The 20,851-nt window shown below is 40.0% G+C and overlaps 1 protein-coding gene across 3 annotated transcripts in view; it reads right to left on the reverse strand.

Moving 5' to 3' along the window:
• The window catches only part of FOXP1 (forkhead box P1), a 407,883-nt gene extending 387,607 nt beyond the window's left edge, over positions 1–20,276 (reverse strand). For 2 of the 3 annotated variants that reach the window (XM_034657217.1, XM_034657218.1), the window contains exon 1: positions 20,216–20,271. The gene's annotated coding sequence lies outside the window, so the exon portion shown is untranslated. Of the gene's footprint in view, positions 1–20,215 lie in introns of all 3 variants that reach the window. The other variant, XM_034657215.1, reaches the window with a different exon arrangement.
• Positions 20,277–20,851: the final 575 nt, after the last annotated feature.

The raw sequence follows: 20,851 nt of genomic DNA on the forward strand, positions 1-20,851 counted from the left end.
ACTCCTTCTTAAAAATCCAACCACCTCCTCCATTATAAATATCATAATTAGCTCTCAGAAAAAAAAAGAGTGGGTTTTGTTTATTCTTTAGCTCCAAAACCCTTGAGGAAAGAGCACTAGAATAGGTTCAAAGGACCCAGGTTCTTGTTAGCCCCGGATGACCACTTAGCTATACCCCTTTACTGGGTCCCATCTTCTGTAGAATGTCAACAGTGGGTTTGAACAACTGGAAAGTCCTTTCCGGCACTAATATCCAAACTCCAGTCCTCATCAGAATCACCCAGAAGGCTTGTTCTATCAGGACTTCTGGGTCCTAACCCCAGAGTTTCTGATTCACTGAGGCCAGGACCAGCTGAGTACGTCTCTGGTGCGGCCTCTACCAAAGTTCCTTGCTCAACCTCAGGGGAACAGTATTTTATCCTCTCTTCCAAGGAAGTCTACTCTCCAGGAAACACTGGGAGCTCTGCCCTCTGTCCTCCAGCGGCCGCCCATGTGGCTCATTCTGACACCTGACTCAGAAGTGACTATCTTCCAGTACTTTGCCATCAGTCTGAGAATAAGACTCAGCCCTTTAGCACTCTCCTCAGTTTACGCCTCCAGCCTCTCCCGTACCCTCCCCTCCCACACAGCTCCATCCCTGCAGCCGCAGCTAGCCACACTGCTCTTTCTCTCCCATACCACGCTCTTTATTTCCAGCTCTCGGGCTTGGTCCTCATCATTGCTTCTACGTGGACAGCCCCCCCCACCAGCTCTTTGTGTGTGGAGATCATTCTCAACCCCTAGATCTTATGTCTGATGTATTTCCTGATCGAATTATGTGGCGTTCCCCCAAGATCTGAGCTGCATATGATTTCCTTCATGCATGTCCCTCATAGGGAAAGATACTGCTCCTCCCTCTCACTGTTTACTCCTTCTGCCTCCCTCTACTTGAAGGCAAACTCCATGAAAGCAGGAATCTGTTCTGTGTCCTTCCTCAGGAGGCACCCATCCCCCTCGCCAATGAATGTCCCACAGTAGGTGCTCAAGGAGATCTGGGGGATGCATAAAGGACTAAATCAAATTAGCCTATGCTATCCTTCACTTACAGAAAAAAACAAAAAACAAAAAACTAAGGAGAAAGTAAAACCCAGTAACTCTGAGCAGTAATATAATGAGCTGCAGAGCCCAGAGTGATTTGAAATACACAAGACATACTGGAGTTGCAGGAGTAAGGCATCTATGTCAGCATTGCAGGCATCAGGAGGTGAGGTGGACGGAGAGGTGTAGGAGATCCTCGCACAGCTCAAATCACCGCTCAAATCGCCCACCCTCTCGGACAAGCCATTTCATATCATTTCTGCAAGTTGTATCCATAACCCTCGATGTACTGAACTTCTTTTTAATGTCACCCCACTCCTGATGCCAGGTGCAAGGGGAGCGTAGGTACTGAAGTTTTTTGCAAGCTGAGCTCCTCTACCCTGGATGACTCTGAGAAACCACTTGTAAGTAGTATATGTTAACCACAGTTCGTCATTCTGTCACAGGTGTTTGACTAAAAAGAGGACAAAGCCTTTTAAGAGAGTCCGCCTCTATTATGTCATTGTGTATATTCCGCACCACACCTAAAAGCTAACAAAATCCTTTCTTTCTACGCCATGGCAACCAGAAGAGGTAACGCTGCATAATTTTGCTAGGGGCACCCTATATGCTCCAAAATGTTCACGCCTTTACAAAAAAACATGGTAAAGTCGAATTTTAACACAACTTGTCATAAAAGCTGACACTAGTACACTCGAGAGGAAATCAAATGACAGGAGTTGTACCTGGCAGTTCAACAGAATACAGGATAAATACTCTTCCGAATGCAGCCAAAGCCCTGGTTAAAGGTTCAAACAAGGGAGATGCAGTGAATGAATATTCAAAGTACACCATCCCAAACGATTTTTCTATAATTATTTTTAAAAATTCATTAACATGCACTAAACTTCGTAGCAGCCTGGTGGGGTGAAATCCGTGCCAGTGCTGCTTCCGACGCTAATTTACTGACTGTGTGGTCTTAGGAAAGTCACTCCCCCTCTCCGAAATACTAAGGATATATCAGATGCATTTGATTATTCCAAAGGGTCCTTCCATTCCAGTCCACATACTCTCTGAGTCTGTGAATGTTTCTGGGCTTGCAACTTCGGAGGGACAGACACAAAGAAAAGGGGGAGCTTACCTCTACCTGGCTCATTATAAAACAAATACGTGGGAACTGCCATCCTTTATCGAAAACTAAGGTGCAGGGTGGCTCTACTCTGGCTTATTGCATCTGTTCAAATAAAGTTCTGTTTCCATGTATTGCAGGAGGGTGAGTTGATGTAGTAATTACCTGTTACTCTTGACAAGTAAGGTAATTAATGTAGCAAAATACCACTGCAATGTGTGTAAATTTAGACCACCATAATTAAAGCACCCGTCTGTTCAACAAACTGTTCAATTAAGAAAAAATATTGATGGTGTACATTTTTTGAAATTAGAAAACGTATGGAATGAATGAATCTCCCTTGGTTGACATCCATTTCTACAATGCTTTCTCAGCAGGGAGCCTCCATAAAGGGTTATAATGGGGTAACTGCCACTAAAACACAGAAGTATTTCTGTACATACACTATTAAGACAAGACTCTCTCCTGTAAGTATCTATTTAGGATTCTTGTTCCATAAAACCTGTCAGAAAATGAGCTCAAGGAGTATCGGAACCCTAAAACTACAGCAAGTAGCAAAAAAAGCTGCAAAATTGTGATTGTTCAACTATCCAAGTAACAAGGGTTGTTCTCGAGTAACATCGTTTGAAAGTAGCATCATCTACTTGCCGATTTTACAGAGCTGAAGGCACTAAACACGCCAAAGACAACTAAAATAACTGCAAAGCCCCTGGTACTCCTTGAACAGAGAGACAGTGGCATCAAAGTTAGCTATGTTCTGCTTTTCTCTGGTTTCTGCCCGTGTCTACCAGTCATCTTCAGACCCAAAGGTTAATATGTTGAACAAGAAGGCTACTTGGTCCTTCACTTAAAGCAAAATTTATCTCCTTGCTAATGTGCTTTTGAAAAACTCTAGCCACGTCCAGTGAAACACCCCCCAAAATTAAACCAGACCCGCCATAAGACTGAGAGAAAAAGAATCCAACAGTGACCAGATCAGGGGAAAGCAGTTACCTCCAAATGTGTTCACAGGGGCAGAAAAAGCAAAGCTCACTGATATCTACGCAGGATAGCAGAAGTAGGGAATGAGGGAGGAGTGCTCCCAGCTTGCTCCAAGGAGGAAATCCCAAGGGCTTTTTCTCTTAATTCTCCTACTTAGATAAATTTGGAGGAAGACACAACAAGGTGGCCTGAGTAAAGAAACAGCTGGAATTCAGGCAGACTAAACAGTGTGATATGGGGAAGAAATGGTATATGATTTCAGTGTCCCTTAATGATATATACACTTGTTTGGGGGTTTGCTTTCACATTTTTGTATAGCATATCTTACCTTGGGAGACTTAAAAATCTAGAGAGAAGTAACTCAAAGGCATGTTCAAGTGAATTCTCACCTTATCACAGTATATTTAAGTCCTAATATCTGAGAACTTGGATGTATCCCCAAGTAAAGAATAAAAAGTACAAGGAGACATTCTAGACTGCAACATGGTGAGGAAATTAAACCATTTCTCCAACTAAAATACTCTGATTCCACACTTGGAAATAATATTGTCATTAAAAGGACCAAGACGAAGAAATCACTTCCATGGGCTATTGATAAAAACAAGGCTAGAAGGTCCTCACAGCAAAGAGGATTTTGTAAAAGCAGCCATAAAACTTACAGTACCTGGTGGTACCAAAGCATCAACTCTCAAAAATGAGCATTTTGGGGGCACCTGGGGGGCTCAGTCCATGAAGCATCTGCCTTCGGCTCAGCTTATAATCCCAGGGTCCTGGGATCAAGCCCCATGGAGCCCCGTGTCTGGCTCCCTGCTCAACAGGGAGTCTGTTTCTCCCTCTCCCTCTGCCCCTCCCCCCCCGACCCCCGCTGGTGCTTTCTCTTTCTCTCTCTCCCTCTGTCAAATAAATAAATAAAATCTTTTTTAAAAAATGAGCATTTTTTCCTTCTTTTTTCACTCTCCTAGTTTGAAAGGATGCTGAATCTGATTATGCTAGGGACAGGGGAAAAAGAAGGGAAGGGGACATGAATCGGGGATCTGATGCCAGATTCACTGACTGCAACCTAAAATCTCCAATTCTCAAATGCTGTGTGAATCATCCAAGGAACAAAAGAAAGTCCAGTGTCCTTGCTCACTGGGTGAAATCTCCAGGGGCATTTATTTCAAAGATTACATCAGATGATATCCAATGGGCTGTGTACTATGACAAAACGTCAGAAAACTATTTCACATTGATTCTTCACGGGATCCTTACAAACATTGATTCCATTGTATAGACAAGTAAACTAAGGCCAGGAGCAGCTAACTGGTATGGCTGACTTGCCAAAAGCTACTATACTAAAACCACTGGCTCTCCCTGGAATGGGATAAATATGGCTCTTGGCCCCACTACACCAATTTCTGGAGAATATTTGAGTATTTTCACCTTAAGTCCTTACAGTGGTGACTCGTGTCTTAAAATTTGTGCCTTAAAATTACCAGGCATACTGGTTAATATGTTCCAAAACAATGGTAGTTTACGTTCCCCAAGTTGGGGAAACACAAACCTGGTTCCAAATTCTGGTTTAGCCATTTCATAAAATATATCAACCTAAAATCTGTGAACCTATGAACCCAACTGAGCTTAAATAGTCAATTATGCTTAGAATTTGTTCTCCCCCAAAAGAAGGCCCAAGAAAAATACCACCACCATCTTTAACTTCCAACTTCATGTAAATCAGTTCTTGGTTTAACTTTCTTTTAACCTTTTCCTCTTGCCCCTTTGATGGCCTTACGCTATGGCCCTCTCTCAATTCACAGACCAAATGCGGCTGGAGGAGGACTTCTACAGGTCACAGACATTCTCCAGATGTGGAAGCTGATGTAAGAAATAGAAAAAAGTGACTGGGACAGAAAGAAGGAAGGACAATGATAACCATCATATTTATTCATCTTTTACCAAAAGAAACTTAAAAGTGAGTGAAATGCAGAAGAGATTCTTCTTCCTTTTTCATTTTTGAAATTAATAAAAACTGCAGAAAAAAACAAAATGGCGAACGGGTGAGCAGGTGCAAGTGAACTGATGTTAAGGTGTTAAAACATGTGAGTCAGTGTTTCCTGGGTTTAAGCAACTTTAAGAGACTCACTGATGTGAAGTCACCCAAATTCTCGTCTTGTATGAACTCCATGCCTACCTCCTTGCTACATAAGAGAAAATGATCTCAAACCGAGACATCTACAGTGCAGAAAGGTGAGATGGCTGTTTACAGCCCTGGTGACTCTGAGAGTTAAACATCCCCTTGTGTTTAACTCTAGCTTGGGCACCCAGCAAAATAATAATAATCTGAAATACTTCTATTTAATTAGGTAAATAAATAGCACATAAAGAGAACATTACTTTTGATATACCATGCACTGTGCTCAAAACTATTCTTGCAAAATTCCATTTAACCCAAAAGGATCTGATAAACTAGGATACCTTCCATTCCTACAGTAGGTAGGTGCTTCTTCACTTCCATCTTCAATGGGAAAACTAAGGCTTACAAAGATTAAAAAACTTTCCCAAGGTCACAAAGTTACTAAGTAGCTTAGCCAGAATTTGAAACCAGATCCCTTTTCCCAACTTGGGTAATTACTTAACAACTACACTACCACACTTGAGAACATATCAGCTAATACTCCTGGTATAAGATTTCTTGATTCATGTTGATATTGGAAAGTAAAGGTACTTGAAAAAACAACTTTGTTTTAAGAAGCTTGTTTTGAATTAAAAGTCATTTTGTGTGTGTGTGTGCTGGTAACATGAAGACTGATTACTTTTTAGGTTATAGTAATAGTTATTACCTTACGAATGCTCCATATAAGTGCTTCCTCAGAAACTGATGTTTTTGTCTATCAAATACAAAGCATAGGAGATATCCAGAGGTTGCTAACAGTGAAACTCTTGTATCCTCCAGACCTCTATCTCAAGTTATAAGATGAAGCCACACTGGTCCTGGTTTTCTAATAAAGAATCTTCCCAAGAAATAACTCAAGGAATCCTACCCAAACTGTACATAAAGTATAATCAAGAACCACCCCCCCCAAAAAAAGCCTGTATTGGAGGATAAGCACTGAATGAATCAGCACAAATGGACAGAGGCGGTTGGATAAAGAGACACTATCGCTGATCACTTACTTTCCTTGTTCTTCTTGCCAGGGAAGAAGGAATACGAACGTTAGAAACTTCTGGAAGGGAATAATGTGACACCGAATACCAAAGAAGGTAATACAGGGAGAGGGATGGATACTATGCAGTATCATACACTTTGAGACTACAGAAAAAGGAGAGACGGCAATGGATTGATGCAAAATATTCAAGTTTTTGCCAACTTCTGGTCTCAGAAGTTCTTCTTTGGGGTATTTGCTCTTTTATCAAAAACAGCCATTTTTTCACCCCTTCCTCTCCTATCACTGATCTTGGCTATTTATAGCGGTAAGGTTGAAAACTCTTCCTTTCTCTACCACTCCATTTATGTGCTATTTGAATCTCGATCTTCAAGTCATCTGTGTGAGGTTTAGGACAATTGAGTAGAACAAATGGACAAAGGCAATAGTTCTTAAAGTTCTAGATTTAAACCATTCTGTTGATTTCACATGGTACAGACATGACAGCAAATTGCACTGCACTGCATACTTGGAAGTTCTCTTTCCCATTCCCTCTTGCCTGTTCTCATGATGTCAAGGACAAAGCCTCATCTGGGCCCTGGTGTGACACCTAATACATGCTAATGTGTATTGTTAACGAAGAGCAAACCTCTCTGGCCCGAAACCTGAGGGAGAAGTAGGCAACAGAATACAGAGAACTTTTGCCATGGGTCAGCAAATTACGGTCCGTAGGCAAACCTGGCCTGTTGTTGATTTTTGTAATACCTGTAAGTTAAGGATGGATTTTATATTTTTCAATGATTACAAGAAAAATAAATCAAAGAGTAATATTTCATATGAAAAATTTACATGAAAATCAAATTTGTGACCATAGTTTTCCTGGGACACAGCCATGCCCATTTATCTATGTATCGTTCTTACTGATTTGGGATTACAATGCAGGAGGTGAGCAGTTGCACCAGAAACCATAGGGTCTGGAAGCCAAAACTATTTACTACCTGGCCCTTTAGAGAAAAATGATACCAGCTCCTGGGTATACCATCATTCTGGTCTGCACAGTATTTATTTTCGGTTACCATCAGGCTCTGGTAACTGATACTGTTGTTTTTTGTTGGCTTTTTTTATCCTTTTAAGAGATGATGTCGAATATTTCCTTTTTAAATAGACATATTCTAACAAAAACAGGGACTTCAAGGGGGATAAAAGCAAATAAAGTATAGGTGGTATTTAGACCAAAATCAGAAAAACGTGAAGAATACGTGGAAATGGCCATGTTGGAAAAATAATCAACCAAGGAGACGGGTGCAGGCAGGGAGAGGCTGGGATATAAAACTGAAGACTATGTAAATAAGACATCCAGATGCAGCGATCAGTCTTCTGAGGTGGCAGAGGAGTCTGAAATGTGGACCCCTAGTGGACAGAAGGTCAGGCAGGCTACCCAAGAACATCAGGTTGGCCAGCTTCCCAGGGGAAGCAGCGGGTTCTTACTTTGCAGCCGTAAGACCCTTCTGCACCAGCCAAGAATTCGTAGCCTGGCAACTGGCGAGACAGTCAGTCCAAAACAACCAAGGCTGCAAGTCAGGTAAAACAATAGCACGAGTGCAAGAGGCTCAGCATGAGTCCAGGCCAAATGCTTCAGAGCAAGTATCTCTTTGCACTGATAATGTATCCAATATGACTGGAAGAAGATTCTCTTGGCTTCCTTTACTCTGATGGAAATGTTTCCAAAGTGCACTGAGCACGAGAGACTTCCTGCATCTTAGAATGAGTTCATGTTACTCTTGATGACACTCCATCCTCTTCAATGTTTGATATACACAATGTTTATTCTTTCACAACAAGGTTTCCTCAACAGTTTGGCTATTGTCTTTTTAAAAAACGTCTTCTTGTAAAACAATCTTCCGTTACCATATTCATCTCCCATTACTCCTGAATATACAGCTCTTCTGCCATCTTTCAACTAAACCTTTCCCCCAAGACAGAATTGTATTGTGGTCTTCCACGAACAACAATTTCTGTTGTTGAGTCATAGATACCATCATAGCAGTGTTAAAAATTCATCATCTTTTTCTTTCCATATGATTAATGTTTTTAAAACAAGCTAGTAAAACTTCAAACCTACTGTATCGGAAAAAAAAAAAAAAAAGGACTTGAAATGCTGAATTTTAAACTTTGGAAATAAGACGCGTACAACTGAAGGTCGTCTTTTCCAGCACAGTATTTCAACTGGTCATCACTTCTCAGGTGAATTACAATTAGTTTTATCTGCTACTGACTCAGAAGGCTGAGACAAGAGGTTCCCGATTTTTTTTAAACCAGGATGAACTATTTTTATTAAATTCCAAGCACTCCCACCCACACAGACACTAAGTTTTCATGCTTATTTGTTAAGTATTAGTTCATACAGAATATCTACCAAATTGCTGATCAGAGCTCACAGATTGAAATATTTATGGCCAAAAGCCAAAAAACTTGACGGTTTGGTTAACCCCACAAGTCTTATCTCATGCAAATGACTGAATTAACTTTGGGTCTTCTGAAACCTAAAAAACAGCTCACTGAAGTATATACACTTGAAGCTGGTACGTAACATCCTTTTCCTCCAAACCCCCCTCCCAAATGGGACCGACTGACGATTGGAGAGTCAGGCCATTTTGAGGAAGTGGACTTTACCCTGGCTCCAGTGGTGGAAAAAAAAAAAAATTAACTTGGTTATGCTAATTAACATCCTCTACCTCCCTGGCCATGGGGTGGACCTAACAGGCTGGAAAGTACTCCAATTCGAGTTTCCAGAATTTTCCTGAAATTTTAAACAAAAGATTCCCTATTTCTCTGTCCTTCTGGCCATGTTCAAGGAAATCTATAACCTAACAGTTGCCAGACACGATCTTACAAGTGCAAATAAGGCCAGTCTGATAGACCAACACTGTGGAAAACAGCAGAGAGAGCTGGATCAAGTCTCCTGCGGTCTACCTACTAATAAGGACTTTATTAAGTCTGGTTAAGCCTGCCTCATCTGGACTTTCTGTTGCTTACAACTAACTCCATCCTAACGTAAATCCTGAAATACTTGAGCATTATATTTCCCAAAGGCCTGGGATTCTGGGACCCCAGGCACCGGGAACCACTCCTCTGGAGATGAGTAGATTTTATACATTCACATTGGGGGTATCGGAATATGTAAAGTAACCAATTTGTGTTCATTTCAAGCTTGATGGATAGTTTTCAGAGTGTTTGTAACTCCAGGTCAGGCACGTCACTGGGAAAACTGTAAAAGATAACAACATCAGGAAATTGTCTGATGTCCCTCCTCTAACTGTAAGATGGCCAGGCTGGCTGACACGATATGATAGAGCAACATGAGGATATGAATTGGCTCCAGGTGGCTCACTCACTGAAAATGCTTTCAGCTAGCTCTGCATCAAAAGGCACCACTTTCATTAACATCCTTAATTTCCAAAGATAGGAGAGAATTCATGACCACAGAAGACTTGCTTAAGCATGCCATGTGAAGTGGGAAACTTTAACAAAAGATTAAAAAATAATAATAAAATAAAATGCTGTTAAATATTCCTATAAACTAGGGAGTCTGTGAGGCTGAGATTTTGGGTTTTTGCCCCAGGATCTGGAGGAGAAAGACTATTGGCCTAGTAGAAGAAAATAAAAATCAATGCAGAAAAAAAAAAAAAGGCTGGTATTTAGGGCTTGCGCTTTGTTTTTGTTTCTTTGTTTTGTTTTGTTTTAAATATCTTATTTATTCATTTAACAGAGAGAGAGACAGCCAGTGAGAGAGGGAACACAGGCAGGGGGAGTGGGAGAGGAAGAAGCAGCCTCCCAGCGGAGGAGCCTGATGTGGGGCTCGATCCCAGGACTCCGGGATCACGCCCTGAGCAGAAGGCAGATGCTAAACGACTGAGCCACCCAGGCGCCCCTAGGGCTCGCACTCTGAAGTCCTCTGTGCAAATCAAGACACAACCTATTTGGCTGATTTAAGGATTCAGAAGTTGAAAAGAATGGAGCTTGATGGACAAGGCCAAAACTGGAATAAAACCCTAACATGTCTCTCTATGCAAAGTAGTCTTAGTTTTTGCTCCATTTGAAGGAGAAGAAAATGAGGTAGTGCATACACAAGGAGACAGGTGAAAGGTGATCATTCCACCAGTGAGCAGTGCCTTCTTGATACATTGCCTGAAATGTGGGAGACAGGGCCCACAGGAACCAGCTTGGAAGAAAATGCTGACCAGAAAGAGAAAGCTAAACTGCTGTTTTTAAGAAATATGAGCAGGTTATAACAGAAAACAGAGAGGTGAGAACAAAGAAAATAACAGGAGGGAAGAGCGGAGAACAGGAGAAGGGACAAGTTAGGCTTCATCATCTATGCAGAAAGTGGTCCAAGGTCAAATTTAGCCGGGGCAAATACATATTTTAAGAACAGTGCTGTTGAACATTTGATTCTAAACTTCTCTGATGCAAACTTCCTGGAACTTCCTAAACTCCAATGTCCTCTGTAAGTTGTGTGGAAGGAAATTATGAACAAGAGCTAACTTCCAATTCCAAGAGGAGAAAAGAGAACAGTAGTGAGAAGAGAGAGTTTCGAGAGTTCTTTAACCAAAATCAATCAGGAAAATGAAGTCTCCAGGAATTCTTACTGGAATTCCCACAGGGCATAAGATAAAGGCTCAAGCCAATTTTATTAGAATCTCAAAAGTCAGGGTGACCTCAGTTGATTAATGACTTCTCAAATCATCATGACAAAGCCCTCAGTAACATGGCCAACTACAGACTCCCAGGAGACATGTGAATGGTATCCCAAAGTTGACACTGGTGTGAAGACTTGCACAGTTTTGCTAAATCTATTTTCTTAAAATGAGTGTCACCACCTGTAAAGGATTCACATGAATTTCATAGTACTGGCAGTATGAGTACTGGGTGGCCCCGAAGCTTTTTAAGGTGTTACAAACCATTCTAACCCTTGAGTAAATGTCCAACGTAAGGAATCAAGACAAGAAGTAGAAACTGAAGTCTACCAATGTGGGAGGCAAGTTTTGCCAGGTTGACATTTTATAGAACTCTGAAAGGAAATCACTTTGTGGCAACTTGAAAAGGGGGGGGGGTACTATCTCGTTCTCCAATCAATATTACCAAACAGACTTTAGCAATAACATTTCTTTGGTCATCGGAAAAAAAAAAAAATTAAAGACCTGGAAGTCTTAACTGTTACCGTTATTAGTAATTAAGAAGAGGTATAGGGAAGAAAAAAAAATTCTTAACCACAATCATTGGCAAAAGCAATGAAAGCAATGAGCTTCCCATATGCATTTTAGCAGATGAGTGGATTTTCAAAGAAGAAAAATATCACCCCAAATGAAAAGTTAACACATTTATTGACCACACTCTTAGCCCATATTTCACAACATAATGGTAATCTTGCTGAATTCTGTAAAATCCTATTATAGATCATTTAGCATTTACTATAGCATTTAAAGCAGTCAGACTTCTGTGTTGGAATGCATTTGTGGGGGGGGGGGGTATAAAATTCTATGTGTTGGACTGAACCTCACACACTCTAGAACGGAACTCCATCTTTCCTCTACTGCCCTCAAGTTGTAGCACCACGGAGCAGAATCCTCCCGAGTCGGCCACTCCTGGGACAGGCTGATACCTAGCCTCTCCCCACTTGCTAACTGAGGTGGGAAAGGCTCCCAAGTATACATATGTGTGCTTAAGGGAACAGTGCATGCTCATGATACATATACAAATACACAGTGATACATATGAATGTATATAGGAATACATATATAAATATGTACATGAATACGTATACAAACATGAATATGTATAGGTATGTGTCTGAAGCGTGGCCTACAAATCTGTCATCTCCAATGTGCAGAAAGATTTTTCTTTATCTCGTAAGGCTGACTTATTTCCTGATCTCCTTCTCCAGCCAGTCTTTCTTCTCCCCCCTCACTAAATGTACCAGTCTCTCTCTCTATATATATACACTTATTTCCTTGGCTTCCAATCCGCATCTCCAGCCCAACTACCTTCCCAAGGTTATGTTCAATGTGTATTTCATCATCTTCCAGAAAGATTCTGCCTGAAATTAACTCTTGCACCTAACATGGTCTCCAAACCTCCACTCAGCCTGTCCCTCTCCTCTTTTGGGAACAAGTGCTGGGAACACTGATTCTCCCACTCATCCGTCACCTTCACATCAAGTCCAGTGGATAAAACTTCACAGGTTTTTATACACATCCCCCCATCACTGTCTTTCCAACCTTTTCAGCTATCCAGAGTTGAAAGACTCAGATTTTGGCTCTCCAGAAACATCACAATTTCCTCTAATTTGGGCTCCCCACTATATTCTATGAAATGATGACAAAAGAACTATCACGGAGTCCCGCTCTGACCAAGAGAGATCTGTGCTCATAAAAACCCTGGTCACGCCCACTGGCTGTGTAATCAGAATCTTCAAAGGTTGGTCCTTGAGTCACAGAGCCAACCGGAAATCATGGCTCCATCTCACTGCTTTATGCCTCTGGAAAGATCACATACCCTTTCCACGACTCAATTTCCTCACCCGTATGGTAATCTATGTATAGTAATAGTAACCCCTTTGTTGGGTTCATATAAAGAGTAAAATATAATGAGCTGGAAATCACTATGCTTGATGCCTCGTCCATAGCAAATGTTATCTGCTATTATTAATTAATGGTACCAAATAAATCACTTGCTTGTGAATTGTTTGAAGTTCTCCATGGTAGTATGTCAGCTACCTTTCCAACTCATTTTCTCTCTTCCTCTTTATGAACTCCACGTCCAGCCAAAGGGAATTATTCATTGTTCTTCTCAAGTATCATGCTTTTTGGTCTCTGTTGCTTATTCATTCTGTTCCCAAGAACCAGAAAACCACATTTCTTCCCGTAACCCAAATACCTCAAGCTTACCTCTTCAGGAGGCTGTAGCTTAAACTCTCCATGGGGGTAAAGAAATATCTCACTTCTCTAAACACTCAGTTTCTAAAGACAGCATCTGAGTATGAACTTATGTCTTCTCAAAATTGCCTACAGCAAATTCAGACATACCCCGAGCTATCAGATCCATAAGCAAGGAATAGGGTACAAGTGAAGGAATCAAAAGATCATCCCCTGCGCCCTCCTGGGCGTCAAGCATCTCTTGCAACACCGAAGTCAAACACCGGCTTAATAACTTGATCACCTACTAGTTAGAGAGCGTATCACCTTGCCTTGGTTAAGTTAATGTCGATACAATTGGAACAATCAAGGATTTTATACCTAAAATACCTAAAAATATACTTCTTTTCTTTGCCCATTATAAATAAGCCTTTTAGATGCTTTAGTAAGTCATCGTGAGAACAAGTTTTGGCTGTCAGTGAAACCACCTCATACCTAAATGACTTAATATTGCCTGTAATCTGCCCCCCTTGAATTCATATTGTTTATTCCACAGAATATATATAAACTCCTTACAGTGGAGTGTGAACAAACGTATACCAATTCTCGGAAGTGACAAATGCATCTGTGATTATTACACATTATCAGCTCAATAACCACACCCATGTCATCTTCAAATGGTATTTATTAAGGACCCATATGTTCCTGCTGTATGACAAAAACAAAGCTGCTGTTCAGTTCAGCTTCTATTTACTTCAATGTCTAATGCTCTTAAGAGAATGGGTGGTTCTCTGTTATTGAAAAAGTTTGTAACTGTCAAAACAAGAAACTGACTTGGTTATAGTCAGAGGCTTATAACGCCAATACCAAAGCAAAGCCAGAACATACACTAACAACAACAACAAAAAAATCCATCAATTTCTCCGCCTGCAAGTCTGTTTCTATGCATTGCCTATATATCCAGCCAATTCAAAAGGGATGAAAAGTAAAAATCTTTTGCTGTCATGTAGCCAATACAGCCAGTGGATTTCCTTTTCTAACTTTATTTTTTGAATGTCCTGTAGACTCATCATAAATCATTTCCAATCTAATTCTCCTGCTTCCCAATTTTAACTGTCGGCCTTATTTAAAGAATTGCCTCTATATTTAACAGATTCCATATCCATTCTGAGAGCTAGTAAGCTAAAAAAGAGTGTTGTTCTAAAATGCATCATTCAACTGCCTGACTCTTGAAGCAGCTTAAATGTTCAACGTCCAATTGTCTTACCTAGCCGTGATTTGAAAACTACATCTATGACTTTCCAGTAATAAAGAAAATCACAGTTTAGTGCACGTTCAACACCTAGGTTTCAGGTGAGATGACTGATCAGTGTGCATTCTCTCAACCCAGACTGAGTGTGCAACACTTCATCGACAACGAAAAACACAAGTATTTAACAGAACACACTGCAAATTTTCCTCTCGTGTGAAGTAAGATATACATTGTAACAGTGGGCATTTTTTCTTTCAACCAGGAGGCTATTATGCCTTTTATTAAAATTAAAAATTAAGTAAAGTTTCCCAAAGCACAAGGTAACAGTTGACACTTAGTTGCTTTCAAGAGTCCTCTGGGGAGAAAAAGGAAGAAGAAAAAAATGCAGTGGCAGTTACAACAAATTAACAACATATAATAAAAATGCCATAAACATGCGCCATACGTCATAAATCTAATCAAGTCTACAAGGCGGGCAGATAAAAATGATTAACTGCCACTACCCTTGAAAAGAAAAGAAAAATTTTGTCCCTTGTTATTCATCACAGCTAATGTTCTGACCCTAAATCTAACACGTAGATCGAATGATCTTTATAGTAACACACTGTACCAAGGAGAATGGCCTTTTCACTTCCTATTTTATTTTCTGAGAAACCAACAAAGCACAAATGCTAGTGCCACTTTTTCATTAAAGGTGTGGCTTTTGGGGGTGTTAATAAAGGTTCTCGGAGTCTTTATCAATAGAAAAAGAAGTAAGGATGACAACAGAACCCCCCCCCCCAGTCTCTGTATATTGACGGGACAAAAATACAAAAATACTACCTGTCTCGAGGTAGCATTCAGTCACTTTTTATTGGCTGGCTGCATTCTTTCCTGATTCTGATAAGTTACCAATTCAACCAAGGCCTCCAGCCAATGAGGAATATACATGCTAAATCTGTAAGGTGTGGAGATGAACTTCACAGGAAGGAAATACAGGAAAACTGCAGCTTGCCCAAGAGGTAGGTTTTGTGGCGTAACAAAGGCTTGGATAACTTCCATGACAAAGACTAGACACCTTGACAGGTAGCAGGTCTGAGAATGCTTCTTAGAGTTAAGATTCTCCAGGCAGATCCTCTGTGACAAGAAGGGTTACCTAGAGTGAGGATTAACACGCTGACGTGTAAAAAAATAAAAAATACGATTTTTTTTTTTTAAAAAGCTGAAGAGGTTCAAATGAACAAACTCCTACTTGTTCCTTAAAGGAAAAACAAAGAGCTTTCAGAAACATCTCCTCTGAGAGATGTAAAAGAATATGAGTAAATTATAACAATTAAAAACCATTAAAGATAGAATAATTGAGAATACCTGTTTGGGTAACAATGACTTTCTTGAATTCCCCATAACAGAGGGTCTATTTTTAATCACCCTTTTTGCAAAAACTTGCATAATGTAACAATAATTGCGGATTTTTAATTTTTATACATCCACAAGAACATAAAGTGAAAACCATAAATTATATACTAACTCCAGCTGTTAAATGTTGGCATTTTGTCTTTAAAAAAAAAAGTTCAAAAATCTGTTTCCTTAAACCAAGGAAATGTGGGAAAAGGCCATCCTGCCAGTGGAAATCTTCAGCAGCAGAGAGCTCCTGCTGCGGTTTCTTGCCGAGGCAGCAAACTCTACTGAAAGAGAAGTCGCTGCCAACTCAAATACTGTTTGCTTTCACACCCAAGAACAAACTGTGTGCATGGCGGAGGCATCCGAAGGGCTGGGAGCAGCTGGAGGGGACTGCAGAAAGGTAACAGTGGTGTCAGAGCTACTATAAACTGGTTCTCGCGTTTCTATCAGCAAGTTAGCATCCCAGAAAACAACACGGCGCCTTCTCCATGCGTCTCAGCAGCCCTCAGTCAGTACCTGCCTGCCGTAATTCAAAACCTCCTTTTTCCACGTTCCCAAGCCAAGGGACTTTTCAAAGGAATCACCCAGACAAATGAAACACACACTCCTTCGGTGTGCTTCTAAGGGCTGGCAAGGTTCAGGTTTAAATGGGAGTAATGCGAAATTTCCCTATCTCAGGGCGACATGCAACCTGCTTTCTCTGTAAGCAGGAAATGCGAAGAAGTGTTCATTGCAACTTGTACACCAAGGGCAGAAAGTTCTGCCAACACAAGTATTATTAGTCCAAGGGTTTTCTGCTCCAAAGACCCTCCAAGTTCTGTGTGCCCCCACAAATGGCTGTCACTAGAGTTGTGCCAGAGGGAGTCAAGGATTCTGTAAGGAAGAGAAAACCACCCGTCTCAAAAAAAAGACGCTTCCACCATGATGTGACTTTCTGTTCTAGTTTCAAGTAAACAAAGGCCAACTTCTTGTTGGGATAGTACCGTTGAAGCCACAAATGTAAAGTGGTCAAATAACAAAGATTTTTTTTTTCTTTCCTTTGCCCATAGTGCTTTGAAATAATAGTTACAATTATCATGCAGTTGGTTAAATTGGTCAATTTCATGTCACGTATATTTCACCACAATTAAAAAAAAAAAAAGTATTGTGCAATGCCATGGTGGTGAAAAGAAGAGAGCCCTCCATCTGAGCTATCTGTTATGAAATTCTGCCTCCCCGTGCCTGGCATGCTGCAATTCCAGAATCAAACACAGCTAATCATTTCAAGGAAGAATCCTTTCCAAGGTAGAAAATCACAGTGTTTCTTTGAAAACCCCTACTCCATCTACTCCCTCTTTTCCCTAAACACTGTTATTTAAAACAGCTCACAAAAAAGTCCTGGGTGCAACACATGTATATGGAGGAAATGGTGACTCTGTATGAATGGAAGATCTAAATATTCACCGCCTATAAGAAGAAAGTTTACCTAGGGCAAAAATATCACAGGTTCCCAATTCCAGATTGGACCCAGTAAGGAGTCAGTATTAAGAGTCAACTTCATTGACTTCCCCTAGTTTAAAATTAGAAACCTTTTTCTTACTGTCTTAACCACCCACACCTACTGCCCCCACCACGAAAAGTTTGATGGTTTAGACACAGGTTAAAAAAAAAAAAAAAATCTGTCCAACTAAACAAAGACTGCCTTTCTTCCCAAATAAAAAAAAGTGTAAGAATTTGCCAACTGTTCCCCCAAGACACAATCCTATAGCAAATTCTTCTTGCCTCCAGAATGATTGATGTGATGTCCTTCCCCTCTGTCAACACTCCCTACCTTGTCTGGTCGCTGGTGAAAACCAGGAAGCCACAGACAACACACTTCGGTCTTTTGCTTGTGCGGGCCTCAATTCTCCAATGCCAGGCTGCTGCCAATGTCCTTGCAGCCAATGGTAAACAGGCCACAGGGTTCAAGTTAACTGCAGAGCGTTACCACACTGAACATCTGGTCATGAATGAACGGATTGCCCACTAACTCTCAGCATTGGGCAGCTGATGAAAAATTCAACATTTTCCTTGTTGGCACAGTTGTTTTGGAGAATTCTCTAGAGCTTCCTGAATTATATTAAGAAAATTTCACTGCAGCAATCTATATCTGTGAGAACAGCTGGTGTTGAAAGGGATCTGCTGCTCTCTCTCCGTGCTGGGGGACCTCATGTTGGATCAAGACAGTTTTACTACGTTTGTCCTTGAAAACTTAGCCTTCGCTCTGAGGTACCGGGCAAAGCAAATGGCAGGAAAGGCAGCTCCCGGTTGCTGGATTCCACACAAACGAATCTCTTAATTCAGGGTGAAAAATCTATTACCCAGCTGAGAGGACAGTAAGATCGAAACGGTACATGACAAAGACCTGTCTCAGAATCTCCCTTAGAGAAAATATATCCAAATGGTCATCAAAACTATGGCTGGAGTCTGAGATCCGATTGGCCCCATTAACCACCGGACATATTTTGAAGATTTTCAGTACAAAATAATAGTCCTTGACAAAACCCAACAAGATGCAACGTGTCCGAATATTAGTTTTGCACCTCATGATGCATTTCAAAGTTAGCTAAGTCTTTTATTAAACCTCAGGATGACACAGTTCAAGCAAATCACATGTAATATGTTCTATTATGTTCGGCACTGGAAGAAGCCACATTGACAGAAGTGGTCCGTTGATGCCTGAGAAGAGAAATTCTCTAAAAATATAACAGTAGCGTTTAAAGAAATTAACTTGTTAATGGATATATGTGATATATTATTATTCTTTTTTGCTGAAAAAAAAAAGGAAGTGGTAAACTTAAGTCAAGCTAAATTTAGGCTATTATCTATGCAGCATAAATTTCACTTCTGTGTATAAATGCTAACTTGCATATTTCTCCATGGTAACTAAACTATGATTAAAACAACAGTGAAACCAGCCTTTAAAGCCACCTGTTTAACTAGGAACAACCTAATTTACAAAAATACTTAAACTTTGGAAATTTCATGGGCATCTCTATCACACTTTTCCCAGTAGAAAGCTCACTTTTCCATGAACACATAATTGCAATGTACTTGGCCTGGGTCGCGAGCATTCTTTTTTTAACTGGTGTAATTTTCCCATGTATTGTTCACTCTAACATAAGTGGTATTTAAGATTATAAAGAAGAAGACTCTAATAACTCTTTCCAAAAAGGAAGTGATTTTACCGCTTGGAAGGGATTAATTTACCTAGAAAGTATCTTTCACATTTTACAAAAAGAACTAAAGAAAGGAAATTCCACATTGAGTGACGATTTGAGATAGCAAGCCACATTTACACGTTTTTTTTCCTTTTATTGAGATAGCCTTGTAATTTACTAATGAAGAAATGGGCTATTTTATTGGTGAAATTAAAGAAATAATTATAATATGTCCAAGAATAGTAAAAATGTAGGTATAAGCAATATTTTCTTATTTAATTATAAAACATAAAAGTAGATTTGAATGTGAATCATTTTGAAACCTTAGAATTAGGTTTAGAATTTAAATACTGAAAACCCCTTGAAGTCGAAACATAATCATAATAGGTCAGGTTTGGTGTGAAAATCATGACTCATGTTCATGACACATATTCAGAAACGCCTCATCCTAAAACTTTATTATAATCAAAAATTGATCCTCGGGTTTTTTCTTTTTTCTTTCTTTTTTTTTTTTTTTTTTTTTTTCCTGGTCCTCACATGATGTAATGTCTAAGGCCACATTTCACACTGTTAAGTAATGATGACTATGTAAGACTCATGATTAAAAAAACTCATAAAATCTCACAATTTATAATTTTATGTATACTTGCCTCTCTAATATCACGTACATTTGCACAGTGGATGCTAATTAGATAACAATGGTATTACTATAATGTCTATAAAACCTGCCTTTAAAACCAAATTCTGTTAAAAATAGTCTTTTCAAGCTGACATAGCCCATTTCCATGGTCATATTTAAAATAATTAGCACCATTGCGAGTAAATGTTCTAATAAAACTCGAAAATGACTTTCTAAGCAGAATGCAAAATTCTCTAAAACTTAACAATAAAGTCTTCCAGTAATCTGAGACCATCTTTTCAAGGGATGTCTATGAAATCAAAAGAGCATAAGATCTTAAAACTCAGATTCCCTGGGGCCATTTACATGGCTCCTGAAACTAATCTTGGAAAACCAGGCGAAAGGCATCTGATTCTTTTTTTTTTTTTTAAGATTGTATTTACTTCTTTGAGAGAGAAAGACAGAGATAGAGCACGAGCGAGGAGAAGAGGGAGAAGCAGGCTCTCTGCTGAGCAGGGAGCCCAACGTGGGGCTTGATCCCAGGACCCCAGGATCATGACCCGAGCCAAAGGCAGATGCTTACCTGACTCAGCCACCCAGGCGCCGTATCCTGGCTGATTCCTTGACACACACAGACGTCCTGCTGAGCAGAGTGAGAGCTTCTGAGAGGTCAATGAAGACAAAAGTCGACTTCTGCATCAAAAATATCAACTACCTAGACCCAATTTCCACAATTACCTTCTCCCAAAGAACAGCATGTAAACTACTCATCTCCATAAGCCCAAATCCAAGGTGACCAGGAGTTATCTTTGCAGGCATGGAATTTTTGTCTTATAAAAACCACTGTGATCCTCTTTAAAGATAAGCCTTTAAAACGAACAGTAAACCTTCCTTTTGGACTTTCCCATATTTCAAAGTCAGTCCAGCTAAGAGATAAGTAATCTAGGAGACAGAATCCCATAGGTAGGGCCATGTGTTCTTACATTCCAGACCTTAAAAAAGAAGGTCAGTTATCTATGAATGTGAGCCAGCATCTAGGAGCCACTTACTGAATAAGTAACTATATACATCATGGATTTATCTGCTAGGTCTCTCCATATGCAATAGAAAAACTCCTTAATGAATAGAAAAACACATTTTTATAATTTAAAAAATTAGGTATTTCCAGCAGGTAAGGTTATCAACTGAGGATTATCAGTCACAACAGCTATGTAATATC

Source organism: Ailuropoda melanoleuca, chromosome 4 (assembly GCF_002007445.2).
Source record: "Ailuropoda melanoleuca isolate Jingjing chromosome 4, ASM200744v2, whole genome shotgun sequence".
In the NCBI taxonomy this organism is placed as follows: Eukaryota; Metazoa; Chordata; class Mammalia; order Carnivora; family Ursidae; genus Ailuropoda; species Ailuropoda melanoleuca.